Here is a 15,974-nt window from a genome sequence, read left to right as displayed (position 1 = left end):
CAGACCTAAACTGCTCCAGTTTGGTGATCAGTCCATGTGATGCTCAAGCTTCTTGCGCCAACAGGTCAAGACCTAGGCCTCACATGGCTATGTGAAAACAGACTGCATCTGAAAAACACCCACATGCATACAAGAGCATTGAGGGTAAAATAAATTGTATGATACATAGCATATAATAAATCCTAAATGTGTATAATGTCAATCAAAGTGTTCTGTGGGTTATTAAAAGCCTGGAGGAGGAGGTGGAGGGGGTCCTCTTGGTGATCATGGTCCGTTAGAAAACACAGCGGGGTGCAGCGTCTCGACGGTCTGGGTGTGACTGTACTCAGATGACCTGAAAAGGCCATCTGAATCGATGGAAACACCCTTAAACGTCATGGACACCATGGTTTGCTGCAAAATACACACAGAGTAAAAATGTCACAAAATATAATTTTCTTAAAATGCCCACATCTCAAGCAAGTCTAATTCAAACAGATGCATTCAGGCAGGAGAAAGCACTAACCAGAAAAATATTCTGCACCGATGACTCTGTTGACTCGGCGCACAGGTAGAAGGTCGCCCCAGTGATGCCGGTTCCTCTGCGCTGAATTAATGGAGTAGATCCTGATGAATGTGACTCAAAATGGGACAAGCTAGTTAAAATGCTTTTAGTTGAGACAGATATTTACCTTGATGCAGGCCACAGCATTAACGCTGGCAAAGTTCTGGAGGGTAAGCTGCAAAAGCAATAAAAAGGTTAGGTGAGGGAAACAACCGTCATGTCCATTCTCACTGAAATTGGGAACTTGTTCCCATGATTTAGTCTCACCTCTGCACACACGTGGTAAAATGTATTGCTGAGCACCCACCAGTGCTCGCTCTCCAGCCCACTGTAGATGGATTTGTGCTGGAGCTTCACCTCTACCATCTACAATCATGCAGAAAAAAAGCATCTCAATCAACGTTACCACGACACCGGCTAGTGGAAACTCTCAGCTAACAAAATGTTTCTCTGTGCCAAAAGGCCTATTATAAAATGATTAAAAATTCAAGGGAACCTTTGTATCTGCAGAAAACATCTGCGATAAGGTGTAGGCAAACATCCTGTTTGCGTTGTGCAGAGTTTGGAGAGGCTGATACATGGTCAGTAAAAAAAAAGAAAATACATTGTTTAGGCAAGATTGCAACTATGAAGGGAAAGCAAAACAAAAACTTGTTACATTGCATTTAAGAAGAATGTGCAAGATCTATATTTTACAATAACTGTGACCATAGCGTCGCGAAAAAAGACGCAGTGGAAGTTAGCTGTTCTGCACAGAAACCTCCTCCTGCAGCAGTGATAACAGACAAACGCGAGTATAAACTGAATGAAGCTAGCTAGAGTTCTCAAGTATGAGCAATTAGCCAGCTAACTAGCTAGCTATGTCGCCAGGTACCTTTAGGATCAGAGTACAGGTCGCATCAAACTTGTCCTGATCCAACGGAAAAGGCTCCCGATCCTCCAGTTCTGCGAAAGATGTTTAAATAACCAGTGAAATATTTAACAAAAAGAATGTGGCTAGCTAGCTACAACATAGCCTTAGCTAAATATTAGCCGTTAAAAGGGTAAATTAGTTAGCGCTAGCTAAGAAGCTGAATTTCTTTTTTGTTACTGCAGCAATCCGTTGCCTTAGAAACAATAAAATGCAAACAAAAAACCCCTTTATGCTAAATTTAGTTATTAAATAGACGGGGTCTGACCGAAGAGAAACACTATGTTGTATCCATGACGGCGGAAGGTGATGTTACAAAAGTCGTAGAAGAGTGTGATTAAAACAGACGAACAAGCTAGCGTTAGCTAAGATAAGCTAAGCAACTAGCCAGCGTCATATAGTAGTTAGTTCTGCGAGGAATCAAGCTACGGCAGCTAGTTAGCTAGATAACTTATGTAGTTAGCTGGCCTGACTTTCAAATACAATAGTCCGTTCTTCGCTAGCTTGGTTAGTTAGCTAACTCACGGTCGCTGGGCTCAGTGTGGGTCGCAGCTTCTTCCACCGCCAGCTGCCGATCCCGGACACGCCACCTGTAAACAAGAAAAGAAGTGACAGCTACGGCTGAAATGCCAGCGGCACAAAGGACCGCCGGTCGAAGCCGGATACTAAGGACACGCAGAAGAAACTTCATATTCATAGCAGAGGATTCTGTTTAAGTGTAATGTAGCTCGAGCAAACTCTGAAAGCGCCTTGTTAGTTTGAGGGTCGGTATACGACTGAATGGTTTTAGGGTTTTGGCTTCGTCACCGTTCCACATAACATTCGATCACCTTGGTGATCTAAATTTATGTCAAAACATCTTGTTTTCCCAGACTACAATATGCAAAATTACACGTAGCAACGTGAGAGAAAACATTTAAAAAAAAATAGGCAAATGTTGGCAAAAGAGGAATTACCCGATACAGAGTAACAGCCTAAAAAAACGCCACAAAAAATATGTTGTCTCTATTTTTAAGGCTAATTTGCTAAAACGTTTTCATTATTACTTTGATATTCATCTGCAGGCCACATTTGGCACAAAAGTAGAAAAAGTCATAAAGACTGAATAACAGTGCTATTCAGTCATTCTTTCTGATTCATGCATGCGTGTATTCATTATTTAAAGGGCACATATGAAAAATTAACCTTTTAAGTGCTTGTGCACATATATTTGGCTATCTTGAGTGCCTACCAACACACCAACTGTGAAATAAGACAACTCAGTGTGATGGAAAATATTATTTGATCATGTATTATCATGTGATTCATATGTGATGATTCCTATATAATTATGTTAATCCTTTCCATCATATAATCCTATATGAATGGTTTAGTCTGCATACTCTGTCTCTGTATATTGTGTGAACAAATGATTGTGTTGTGACCTGCAGGGGTCGTAAAGAGGGATTAGGCTTTTGTTTTCTTGCAAATGGTGTCTGTCCTTTGAAGCGTCCTGGCATATGCAGGAATGTTCATCACCAAATGGAGCAGGGAGTGCGTGAACAAGATCACAGAGCACCACCTCCCTGGGGAGGGGGTTGAAGTTTAGATATAAGGAGTAGTCAGTCTACCCCTTTAGAGCTTTCGCTTTCGAGCATTAGCCCTCACACAGCTGTGTGTCCTTTTGTGTGTCCTATTTTCGTTATTATATGACTCTCTTAATCACGTGTGACTTGCTGTTTGTTCAAAATTCCACCACATCAGTAAGCATTTTAGTGGGCTGCCCATGTCAGAAAACATGAACTAAAACAAGCTGTTCAGATTTGGCTTCCCTTTCTACCCCAAAAGGGAGCCATTCGCTTTATGCCACCCCCGGTCTCAGTGTCTGCACCCACGGCTTGATAACTACCTTTGCGGAAGTGCGCAATTTATTTTGTCACACACGCCAGGTCCGCTATCACGTTGAAGGTAAGAGCCAACCCAGGCCATTTCAGTGAACACGTGTTATCTCCAACTCTAGGAGTCATGTTACATAGCTCATGGATGCTTTTCCTAAAATTGTAAACATTGCTTTTGCCTACCAACAAAAAATAAACATAAATGAATAATGTCTAATTGTATCAGGTCACTACTAATTCAACTCCCATCTTAATGTGCTTTTCTCAGCACAATCTACTGCATATTTGTTGTTTCTGATCATGCTGAGCTTTAGGAAATTAAGGACATTCACGCTTTGCCTTGGATTCATGTGGTAGCATAAGACAGGTGGATATTACTTCCCAAAACTGCTCAACAGCAGTAAACAAATTCATTCTTCTCCCAGCTGTCTGTCTATTTCTTCTTATAGTTTGGGTGTCTCAACCAAACCTACCTCTATGATAACGGCCTTGGGATGTTCTTCATAGTTTATTTGTTCTTATTCCATCTCTGGATCAAATCCTGTGGGGACTGACCAGTACAGGATCAGAGATCAATGTGGATCTCTGAGCTTTCTATCCATCAGGTGATGGTCATGTCTTTGTAGTTAGGTGGGTCTTAGAACGCAGTGTAGATCTACACCTTGAATGCATATTTGTCGACTGGAGTTTGGAAAGGATTCTGCCCCTAGACACACCCACTTCATTATACTGGCTCTCAACTTAAATTGTAAAGTGAGTGCTTGTAGGTTATTCAACAAAACATAAGCTCCTCCTGATGATGGAATAAGGAGATATATCCCAGATTTATTCCCCTATCTTATTTTCAGTCATAGTTTAGATTAACAAAAGCTACTTTTGTTTATGCATATTACTTGACTGATTAACTGGTTGGACCACGCATAAGAGTTAATGAGGAAAATACTGAATCACTCAAATGCCATTTCTGGATACATTCAACGTAAAACATGTTAGCCTGTAACTCACTAATGATGCATACAACAAACACTGAAGGTGAAAACAAGAAAATGTGACTCCCTTACAATGAAAGAAAATCATTTATTGATAAATATTTATAAAGCTGTAACAAACATTATTTACAAAATGTACAAAACATGATGAGGACGACTGCAGTGGTGATGATCTGGTGATGACCACTCCATGGATGGTGATTTTGTCCAACTCTTCGACGATGGTGATGGCACTAATAATCCTGAAGGATCAATTCTCTATGGCGATCGGTCCGCTGATTGGCCTTGTCTTTGTAGTCTGGTGTAGACCACAAAGTCTCAAATTAGCCTGAAGAACATCTTGTAAAGCCTTGTTGTTCTGGCCTGGTCCAAAAACTGATGTTGGCCTCTTGTCCTGGTGGGTTTCTTGGTGAGCTTCAGGTTGTCCCGTTGTCTGTAATCCAGGAAAAAGCCTGCACTGGAGAACTGCATGATGGAAAAGCAGGAAAAAGACTCAGCAAACATGGTTAGATGTTTTACTGAGAAATCTGGGAGATGTTTTAGGGTGACACAAACCTAAAAAGATGGAAAATTAAACAGGTGTAGGGGGTAAAGGGAAAAGAGAAGAAAGGTACAGACCTAAACTGCTCCAGTTTGGTGATCAGTCCATGTGATGCTCAAGCTTCTTGCGCCAACAGGTCAAGACCTAGGCCTCACATGGCTATGTGAAAACAGACTGCATCTGAAAAACACCCACATGCATACAAGAGCATTGAGGGTAAAATAAATTGTATGATACATAGCATATAATAAATCCTAAATGTGTATAATGTCAATCAAAGTGTTCTGTGGGTTATTAAAAGCCTGGAGGAGGAGGTGGAGGGGGTCCTCTTGGTGATCATGGTCCGTTAGAAAACACAGCGGGGTGCAGCGTCTCGACGGTCTGGGTGTGACTGTACTCAGATGACCTGAAAAGGCGATCTGAATCGATGGAAACACCCTTAAACGTCATGGACACCATGGTTTGCTGCAAAATACACACAGAGTAAAAATGTCACAAAATATAATTTTCTTAAAATGCCCACATCTCAAGCAAGTCTAATTCAAACCGATGCATTCAGGCAGGAGAAAGCACTAACCAGAAAAATATTCTGCACCGATGACTCTGTTGACTCGGCGCACAGGTAGAAGGTCGCCCCAGTGATGCCGGTTCCTCTGCGCTGAATTAACGGAGTAGATCCTGATTAATGTGACTCAAAATGGGACAAGCTAGTTAAAATGCTTTTAGTTGAGACAGATATTTACCTTGATGCCGGCCACAGCATTAACGCTGGCAAAGTTCTGGAGGGTAAGCTGCAAAAGCAATAAAAAGGTTAGGTGAGGGAAACAACCGTCATGTCCATTCTCACTGAAATTGGGAACTTGTTCCCATGACTTAGTCTCACCTCTGCACACACGTGGTAAAATGTATTGCTGAGCACCCACCAGTGCTCGCTCTCCAGCCCACTGTAGATGGATTTGTGCTGGAGCTTCACCTCTACCATCTACAATCATGCAGAAAAAAAGCATCTCAATCAACGTTACCACGACACCGGCTAGTGGAAACTCTCAGCTAACAAAATGTTTCTCTGTGCCAAAAGGCCTATTATAAAATGATTAAAAATTCAAGGGAACCTTTGTATCTGCAGAAAACATCTGCGATAAGGTGTAGGCAAACATCCTGTTTGCGTTGTGCAGAGTTTGGAGAGGCTGATACATGGTCAGTAAAAAAAAAGAAAATACATTGTTTAGGCAAGATTGCAACTATGAAGGGAAAGCAAAACAAAAACTTGTTACATTGCATTTAAGAAGAATGTGCAAGATCTATATTTTACAATAACTGTGACCATAGCGTCGCGAAAAAAGACGCAGTGGAAGTTAGCTGTTCTGCACAGAAACCTCCTCCTGCAGCAGTGATAACAGACAAATGCGAGTATAAACTGAATGAAGCTAGCTAGAGTTCTCAAGTATGAGCAATTAGCCAGCTAACTAGCTAGCTATGTCGCCAGGTACCTTTAGGATCAGAGTACAGGTCGCATCAAACTTGTCCTGATCCAACGGAAAAGGCTCCCGATCCTCCAGTTCTGCGAAAGATGTTTAAATAACCAGTGAAATATTTAACAAAAAGAATGTGGCTAGCTAGCTACAACATAGCCTTAGCTAAATATTAGCCGTTAAAAGGGTAAATTAGTTAGCGCTAGCTAAGAAGCTGAATTTCTTTTTTGTTACTGCAGCAATCCGTTGCCTTAGAAACAATAAAATGCAAACAAAAAAAACCCTTTATGCTAAATTTAGTTATTAAATAGACGGGGTCTGACCGAAGAGAAACATTATGTTGTATCCATGACGGCGGAAGGTGATGTTACAAAAGTCGTAGAAGAGTGTGATTAAAACAGACGAACAAGCTAGCGTTAGCTAAGATAAGCTAAGCAACTAGCCAGCGTCATATAGTAGTTAGTTCTGCGAGGAATCAAGCTACGGCAGCTAGTTAGCTAGATAACTTATGTAGTTAGCTGGCCTGACTTTCAAATACAATAGTCCGTTCTTCGCTAGCTTGGTTAGTTAGCTAACTCACGGTCGCTGGGCTCAGTGTGGGTCGCAGCTTCTTCCACCGCCTGCTGCCGATCCCGGACACGCCACCTGTAAACAAGAAAAGAAGTGACAGCTACGGCTGAAATGCCAGCGGCACAAAGGACCGCCGGTCGAAGCCGGATACTAAGGACACGCAGAAGAAACTTCATATTCATAGCAGAGGATTCTGTTTAAGTGTAATGTAGCTCGAGCAAACTCTGAAAGCGCCTTGTTAGTTTGAGGGTCGGTATACGACTGAATGGTTTTAGGGTTTTGGCTTCGTCACCGTTCCACATAACATTCGATCACCTTGGTGATCTAAATTTATGTCAAAACATCTTGTTTTCCCAGACTACAATATGCAAAATTACACGTAGCAACGTGAGAGAAAACATTTAAAAAAAAATAGGCAAATGTTGGCAAAAGAGGAATTACCCGATACAGAGTAACAGCCTAAAAAAACGCCACAAAAAATATGTTGTCTCTATTTTTAAGGCTAATTTGCTAAAACGTTTTCATTATTACTTTGATATTCATCTGCAGGCCACATTTGGCACAAAAGTAGAAAAAGTCATAAAGACTGAATAACAGTGCTATTCAGTCATTCTTTCTGATTCATGCATGCGTGTATTCATTATTTAAAGGGCACATATGAAAAATTAACCTTTTAAGTGCTTGTGCACATATATTTGGCTATCTTGAGTGCCTACCAACACACCAACTGTGAAATAAGACAACTCAGTGTGATGGAAAATATTATTTGATCATGTATTATCATGTGATTCATATGTGATGATTCCTATATAATTATGTTAATCCTTTCCATCATATAATCCTATATGAATGGTTTAGTCTGCATACTCTGTCTCTGTATATTGTGTGAACAAATGATTGTGTTGTGACCTGCAGGGGTCGTAAAGAGGGATTAGGCTTTTGTTTTCTTGCAAATGGTGTCTGTCCTTTGAAGCGTCCTGGCATATGCAGGAATGTTCATCACCAAATGGAGCAGGGAGTGCGTGAACAAGATCACAGAGCACCACCTCCCTGGGGAGGGGGTTGAAATTTAGATATAAGGAGTAAGTCTACCCCTTTAGAGCTTTCGCTTTCGAGCATTAGCCCTCACACAGCTGTGTGTCCTTTTGTGTGTCCTATTTTCGTTATTAAATGACTCTCTTAATCACGTGTGACTTGCTGTTTGTTCAAAATTCCACCACATCAGTAAGCATTTTAGTGGGCTGCCCATGTCAGAAAACATGAACTAAAACAAGCTGTTCAGATTTGGCTTCCCTTTCTACCCCAAAAGGGAGCCATTCGCTTTATGCCACCCCCGGTCTCAGTGTCTGCACCCACGGCTTGATAACTACCTTTGCGGAAGTGCGCAATTTATTTTGTCACACACGCCAGGTCCGCTATCACGTTGAAGGTAAGAGCCAACCCAGGCCATTTCAGTGAACACGTGTTATCTCCAACTCTAGGAGTCATGTTACATAGCTCATGGATGCTTTTCCTAAAATTGTAAACATTGCTTTTGCCTACCAACAAAAAATAAACATAAATGAATAATGTCTAATTGTATCAGGTCACTACTAATTCAACTCCCATCTTAATGTGCTTTTCTCAGCACAATCTACTGCATATTTGTTGTTTCTGATCATGCTGAGCTTTAGGAAATTAAGGACATTCACGTTTTGCCTTGGATTCATGTGGTAGCATAAGACAGGTGGATATTACTTCCCAAAACTGCTCAACAGCAGTAAACAAATTCATTCTTCTCCCAGCTGTCTGTCTATTTCTTCTTATAGTTTGGGTGTCTCAACCAAACCTACCTCTATGATAACGGCCTTGGGATGTTCTTCATAGTTTATTTGTTCTTATTCCATCTCTGGATCAAATCCTGTGGGGACTGACCAGTACAGGATCAGAGATCAATGTGGATCTCTGAGCTTTCTATCCATCAGGTGATGGTCATGTCTTTGTAGTTAGGTGGGTCTTAGAACGCAGTGTAGATCTACACCTTGAATGCATATTTGTCGACTGGAGTTTGGAAAGGATTCTGCCCCTAGACACACCCACTTCATTATACTGGCTCTCAACTTAAATTGTAAAGTGAGTGCTTGTAGGTTATTCAACAAAACATAAGCCCCTCCTGATGATGGAATAAGGAGATATATCCCAGATTTATTCCCCTATCTTATTTTCAGTCATAGTTTAGATTAACAAAAGCTACTTTTGTTTATGCATATTACTTGACTGATTAACTGGTTGGACCACGCATAAGAGTTAATGAGGAAAATACTGAATCACTCAAATGCCATTTCTGGATACATTCAACGTAAAACATGTTAGCCTGTAACTCACTAATGATGCATACAACAAACACTGAAGGTGAAAACAAGAAAATGTGACTCCCTTACAATGAAAGAAAATCATTTATTGATAAATATTTATAAAGCTGTAACAAACATTATTTACAAAATGTACAAAACATGATGAGGACGACTGCAGTGGTGATGATCTGGTGATGACCACTCCATGGATGGTGATTTTGTCCAACTCTTCGACGATGGTGATGGCACTAATAATCCTGAAGGATCAATTCTCTATGGCGATCGGTCCGCTGATTGGCCTTGTCTTTGTAGTCTGGTGTAGACCACAAAGTCTCAAATTAGCCTGAAGAACATCTTGTAAAGCCTTGTTGTTCTGGCCTGGTCCAAAAACTGATGTTGGCCTCTTGTCCTGGTGGGTTTCTTGGTGAGCTTCAGGTTGTCCCGTTGTCTGTAATCCAGGAAAAAGCCTGCACTGGAGAACTGCATGATGGAAAAGCAGGAAAAAGACTCAGCAAACATGGTTAGATGTTTTACTGAGAAATCTGGGAGATGTTTTAGGGTGACACAAACCTAAAAAGATGGAAAATTAAACAGGTGTAGGGGGTAAAGGGAAAAGAGAAGAAAGGTACAGACCTAAACTGCTCCAGTTTGGTGATCAGTCCATGTGATGCTCAAGCTTCTTGCGCCAACAGGTCAAGACCTAGGCCTCACATGGCTATGTGAAAACAGACTGCATCTGAAAAACACCCACATGCATACAAGAGCATTGAGGGTAAAAGAAATTGTATGATACATAGCATATAATAAATCCTAAATGTGTATAATGTCAATCAAAGTGTTCTGTGGGTTATTAAAAGCCTGGAGGAGGAGGTGGAGGGGGTCCTCTTGGTGATCATGGTCCGTTAGAAAACACAGCGGGGTGCAGCGTCTCGACGGTCTGGGTGTGACTGTACTCAGATGACCTGAAAAGGCCATCTGAATCGATGGAAACACCCTTAAACGTCATGGACACCATGGTTTGCTGCAAAATACACACAGAGTAAAAATGTCACAAAATATAATTTTCTTAAAATGCCCACATCTCAAGCAAGTCTAATTCAAACCGATGCATTCAGGCAGGAGAAAGCACTAACCAGAAAAATATTCTGCACCGATGACTCTGTTGACTCGGCGCACAGGTAGAAGGTCGCCCCAGTGATGCCGGTTCCTCTGCGCTGAATTAACGGAGTAGATCCTGATTAATGTGACTCAAAATGGGACAAGCTAGTTAAAATGCTTTTAGTTGAGACAGATATTTACCTTGATGCAGGCCACAGCATTAACGCTGGCAAAGTTCTGGAGGGTAAGCTGCAAAAGCAATAAAAAGGTTAGGTGAGGGAAACAACCGTCATGTCCATTCTCACTGAAATTGGGAACTTGTTCCCATGACTTAGTCTCACCTCTGCACACACGTGGTAAAATGTATTGCTGAGCACCCACCAGTGCTCGCTCTCCAGCCCACTGTAGATGGATTTGTGCTGGAGCTTCACCTCTACCATCTACAATCATGCAGAAAAAAAGCATCTCAATCAACGTTACCACGACACCGGCTAGTGGAAACTCTCAGCTAACAAAATGTTTCTCTGTGCCAAAAGGCCTATTATAAAATGATTAAAAATTCAAGGGAACCTTTGTATCTGCAGAAAACATCTGCGATAAGGTGTAGGCAAACATCCTGTTTGCGTTGTGCAGAGTTTGGAGAGGCTGATACATGGTCAGTAAAAAAAAAGAAAATACATTGTTTAGGCAAGATTGCAACTATGAAGGGAAAGCAAAACAAAAACTTGTTACATTGCATTTAAGAAGAATGTGCAAGATCTATATTTTACAATAACTGTGACCATAGCGTCGCGAAAAAAGACGCAGTGGAAGTTAGCTGTTCTGCACAGAAACCTCCTCCTGCAGCAGTGATAACAGACAAATGCGAGTATAAACTGAATGAAGCTAGCTAGAGTTCTCAAGTATGAGCAATTAGCCAGCTAACTAGCTAGCTATGTCGCCAGGTACCTTTAGGATCAGAGTACAGGTCGCATCAAACTTGTCCTGATCCAACGGAAAAGGCTCCCGATCCTCCAGTTCTGCGAAAGATGTTTAAATAACCAGTGAAATATTTAACAAAAAGAATGTGGCTAGCTAGCTACAACATAGCCTTAGCTAAATATTAGCCGTTAAAAGGGTAAATTAGTTAGCGCTAGCTAAGAAGCTGAATTTCTTTTTTGTTACTGCAGCAATCCGTTGCCTTAGAAACAATAAAATGCAAACAAAAAAAACCCTTTATGCTAAATTTAGTTATTAAATAGACGGGGTCTGACCGAAGAGAAACATTATGTTGTATCCATGACGGCGGAAGGTGATGTTACAAAAGTCGTAGAAGAGTGTGATTAAAACAGACGAACAAGCTAGCGTTAGCTAAGATAAGCTAAGCAACTAGCCAGCGTCATATAGTAGTTAGTTCTGCGAGGAATCAAGCTACGGCAGCTAGTTAGCTAGATAACTTATGTAGTTAGCTGGCCTGACTTTCAAATACAATAGTCCGTTCTTCGCTAGCTTGGTTAGTTAGCTAACTCACGGTCGCTGGGCTCAGTGTGGGTCGCAGCTTCTTCCACCGCCTGCTGCCGATCCCGGACACGCCACCTGTAAACAAGAAAAGAAGTGACAGCTACGGCTGAAATGCCAGCGGCACAAAGGACCGCCGGTCGAAGCCGGATACTAAGGACACGCAGAAGAAACTTCATATTCATAGCAGAGGATTCTGTTTAAGTGTAATGTAGCTCGAGCAAACTCTGAAAGCGCCTTGTTAGTTTGAGGGTCGGTATACGACTGAATGGTTTTAGGGTTTTGGCTTCGTCACCGTTCCACATAACATTCGATCACCTTGGTGATCTAAATTTATGTCAAAACATCTTGTTTTCCCAGACTACAATATGCAAAATTACACGTAGCAACGTGAGAGAAAACATTTAAAAAAAAATAGGCAAATGTTGGCAAAAGAGGAATTACCCGATACAGAGTAACAGCCTAAAAAAACGCCACAAAAAATATGTTGTCTCTATTTTTAAGGCTAATTTGCTAAAACGTTTTCATTATTACTTTGATATTCATCTGCAGGCCACATTTGGCACAAAAGTAGAAAAAGTCATAAAGACTGAATAACAGTGCTATTCAGTCATTCTTTCTGATTCATGCATGCGTGTATTCATTATTTAAAGGGCACATATGAAAAATTAACCTTTTAAGTGCTTGTGCACATATATTTGGCTATCTTGAGTGCCTACCAACACACCAACTGTGAAATAAGACAACTCAGTGTGATGGAAAATATTATTTGATCATGTATTATCATGTGATTCATATGTGATGATTCCTATATAATTATGTTAATCCTTTCCATCATATAATCCTATATGAATGGTTTAGTCTGCATACTCTGTCTCTGTATATTGTGTGAACAAATGATTGTGTTGTGACCTGCAGGGGTCGTAAAGAGGGATTAGGCTTTTGTTTTCTTGCAAATGGTGTCTGTCCTTTGAAGCGTCCTGGCATATGCAGGAATGTTCATCACCAAATGGAGCAGGGAGTGCGTGAACAAGATCACAGAGCACCACCTCCCTGGGGAGGGGGTTGAAGTTTAGATATAAGGAGTAAGTCTACCCCTTTAGAGCTTTCGCTTTCGAGCATTAGCCCTCACACAGCTGTGTGTCCTTTTGTGTGTCCTATTTTCGTTATTAAATGACTCTCTTAATCACGTGTGACTTGCTGTTTGTTCAAAATTCCACCACATCAGTAAGCATTTTAGTGGGCTGCCCATGTCAGAAAACATGAACTAAAACAAGCTGTTCAGATTTGGCTTCCCTTTCTACCCTAAAAGGGAGCCATTCGCTTTATGCCACCCCCGGTCTCAGTGTCTGCACCCACGGCTTGATAACTACCTTTGCGGAAGTGCGCAATTTATTTTGTCACACACGCCAGGTCCGCTATCACGTTGAAGGTAAGAGCCAACCCAGGCCATTTCAGTGAACACGTGTTATCTCCAACTCTAGGAGTCATGTTACATAGCTCATGGATGCTTTTCCTAAAATTGTAAACATTGCTTTTGCCTACCAACAAAAAATAAACATAAATGAATAATGTCTAATTGTATCAGGTCACTACTAATTCAACTCCCATCTTAATGTGCTTTTCTCAGCACAATCTACTGCATATTTGTTGTTTCTGATCATGCTGAGCTTTAGGAAATTAAGGACATTCACGCTTTGCCTTGGATTCATGTGGTAGCATAAGACAGGTGGATATTACTTCCCAAAACTGCTCAACAGCAGTAAACAAATTCATTCTTCTCCCAGCTGTCTGTCTATTTCTTCTTATAGTTTGGGTGTCTCAACCAAACCTACCTCTATGATAACGGCCTTGGGATGTTCTTCATAGTTTATTTGTTCTTATTCCATCTCTGGATCAAATCCTGTGGGGACTGACCAGTACAGGATCAGAGATCAATGTGGATCTCTGAGCTTTCTATCCATCAGGTGATGGTCATGTCTTTGTAGTTAGGTGGGTCTTAGAACGCAGTGTAGATCTACACCTTGAATGCATATTTGTCGACTGGAGTTTGGAAAGGATTCTGCCCCTAGACACACCCACTTCATTATACTGGCTCTCAACTTAAATTGTAAAGTGAGTGCTTGTAGGTTATTCAACAAAACATAAGCTCCTCCTGATGATGGAATAAGGAGATATATCCCAGATTTATTCCCCTATCTTATTTTCAGTCATAGTTTAGATTAACAAAAGCTACTTTTGTTTATGCATATTACTTGACTGATTAACTGGTTGGACCACGCATAAGAGTTAATGAGGAAAATACTGAATCACTCAAATGCCATTTCTGGATACATTCAACGTAAAACATGTTAGCCTGTAACTCACTAATGATGCATACAACAAACACTGAAGGTGAAAACAAGAAAATGTGACTCCCTTACAATGAAAGAAAATCATTTATTGATAAATATTTATAAAGCTGTAACAAACATTATTTACAAAATGTACAAAACATGATGAGGACGACTGCAGTGGTGATGATCTGGTGATGACCACTCCATGGATGGTGATTTTGTCCAACTCTTCGACGATGGTGATGGCACTAATAATCCTGAAGGATCAATTCTCTATGGCGATCGGTCCGCTGATTGGCCTTGTCTTTGTAGTCTGGTGTAGACCACAAAGTCTCAAATTAGCCTGAAGAACATCTTGTAAAGCCTTGTTGTTCTGGCCTGGTCCAAAAACTGATGTTGGCCTCTTGTCCTGGTGGGTTTCTTGGTGAGCTTCAGGTTGTCCCGTTGTCTGTAATCCAGGAAAAAGCCTGCACTGGAGAACTGCATGATGGAAAAGCAGGAAAAAGACTCAGCAAACATGGTTAGATGTTTTACTGAGAAATCTGGGAGATGTTTTAGGGTGACACAAACCTAAAAAGATGGAAAATTAAACAGGTGTAGGGGGTAAAGGGAAAAGAGAAGAAAGGTACAGACCTAAACTGCTCCAGTTTGGTGATCAGTCCATGTGATGCTCAAGCTTCTTGCGCCAACAGGTCAAGACCTAGGCCTCACATGGCTATGTGAAAACAGACTGCATCTGAAAAACACCCACATGCATACAAGAGCATTGAGGGTAAAAGAAATTGTATGATACATAGCATATAATAAATCCTAAATGTGTATAATGTCAATCAAAGTGTTCTGTGGGTTATTAAAAGCCTGGAGGAGGAGGTGGAGGGGGTCCTCTTGGTGATCATGGTCCGTTAGAAAACACAGCGGGGTGCAGCGTCTCGACGGTCTGGGTGTGACTGTACTCAGATGACCTGAAAAGGCCATCTGAATCGATGGAAACACCCTTAAACGTCATGGACACCATGGTTTGCTGCAAAATACACACAGAGTAAAAATGTCACAAAATATAATTTTCTTAAAATGCCCACATCTCAAGCAAGTCTAATTCAAACCGATGCATTCAGGCAGGAGAAAGCACTAACCAGAAAAATATTCTGCACCGATGACTCTGTTGACTCGGCGCACAGGTAGAAGGTCGCCCCAGTGATGCCGGTTCCTCTGCGCTGAATTAACGGAGTAGATCCTGATTAATGTGACTCAAAATGGGACAAGCTAGTTAAAATGCTTTTAGTTGAGACAGATATTTACCTTGATGCAGGCCACAGCATTAACGCTGGCAAAGTTCTGGAGGGTAAGCTGCAAAAGCAATAAAAAGGTTAGGTGAGGGAAACAACCGTCATGTCCATTCTCACTGAAATTGGGAACTTGTTCCCATGACTTAGTCTCACCTCTGCACACACGTGGTAAAATGTATTGCTGAGCACCCACCAGTGCTCGCTCTCCAGCCCACTGTAGATGGATTTGTGCTGGAGCTTCACCTCTACCATCTACAATCATGCAGAAAAAAAGCATCTCAATCAACGTTACCACGACACCGGCTAGTGGAAACTCTCAGCTAACAAAATGTTTCTCTGTGCCAAAAGGCCTATTATAAAATGATTAAAAATTCAAGGGAACCTTTGTATCTGCAGAAAACATCTGCGATAAGGTGTAGGCAAACATCCTGTTTGCGTTGTGCAGAGTTTGGAGAGGCTGATACATGGTCAGTAAAAAAAAAGAAAATACATTGTTTAGGCAAGATTGCAACTATGAAGGG

The sequence above is a fragment of the Electrophorus electricus genome, unplaced genomic scaffold (assembly GCF_041902795.1).
Source record: "Electrophorus electricus isolate QZ-2024a unplaced genomic scaffold, ASM4190279v1 Scaffold38, whole genome shotgun sequence".
Lineage (NCBI taxonomy): Eukaryota > Metazoa > Chordata > Actinopteri > Gymnotiformes > Gymnotidae > Electrophorus > Electrophorus electricus.
The sequence above is the reverse complement of the archived record's forward strand: the minus strand, read 5'-3'. Positions refer to the sequence as shown.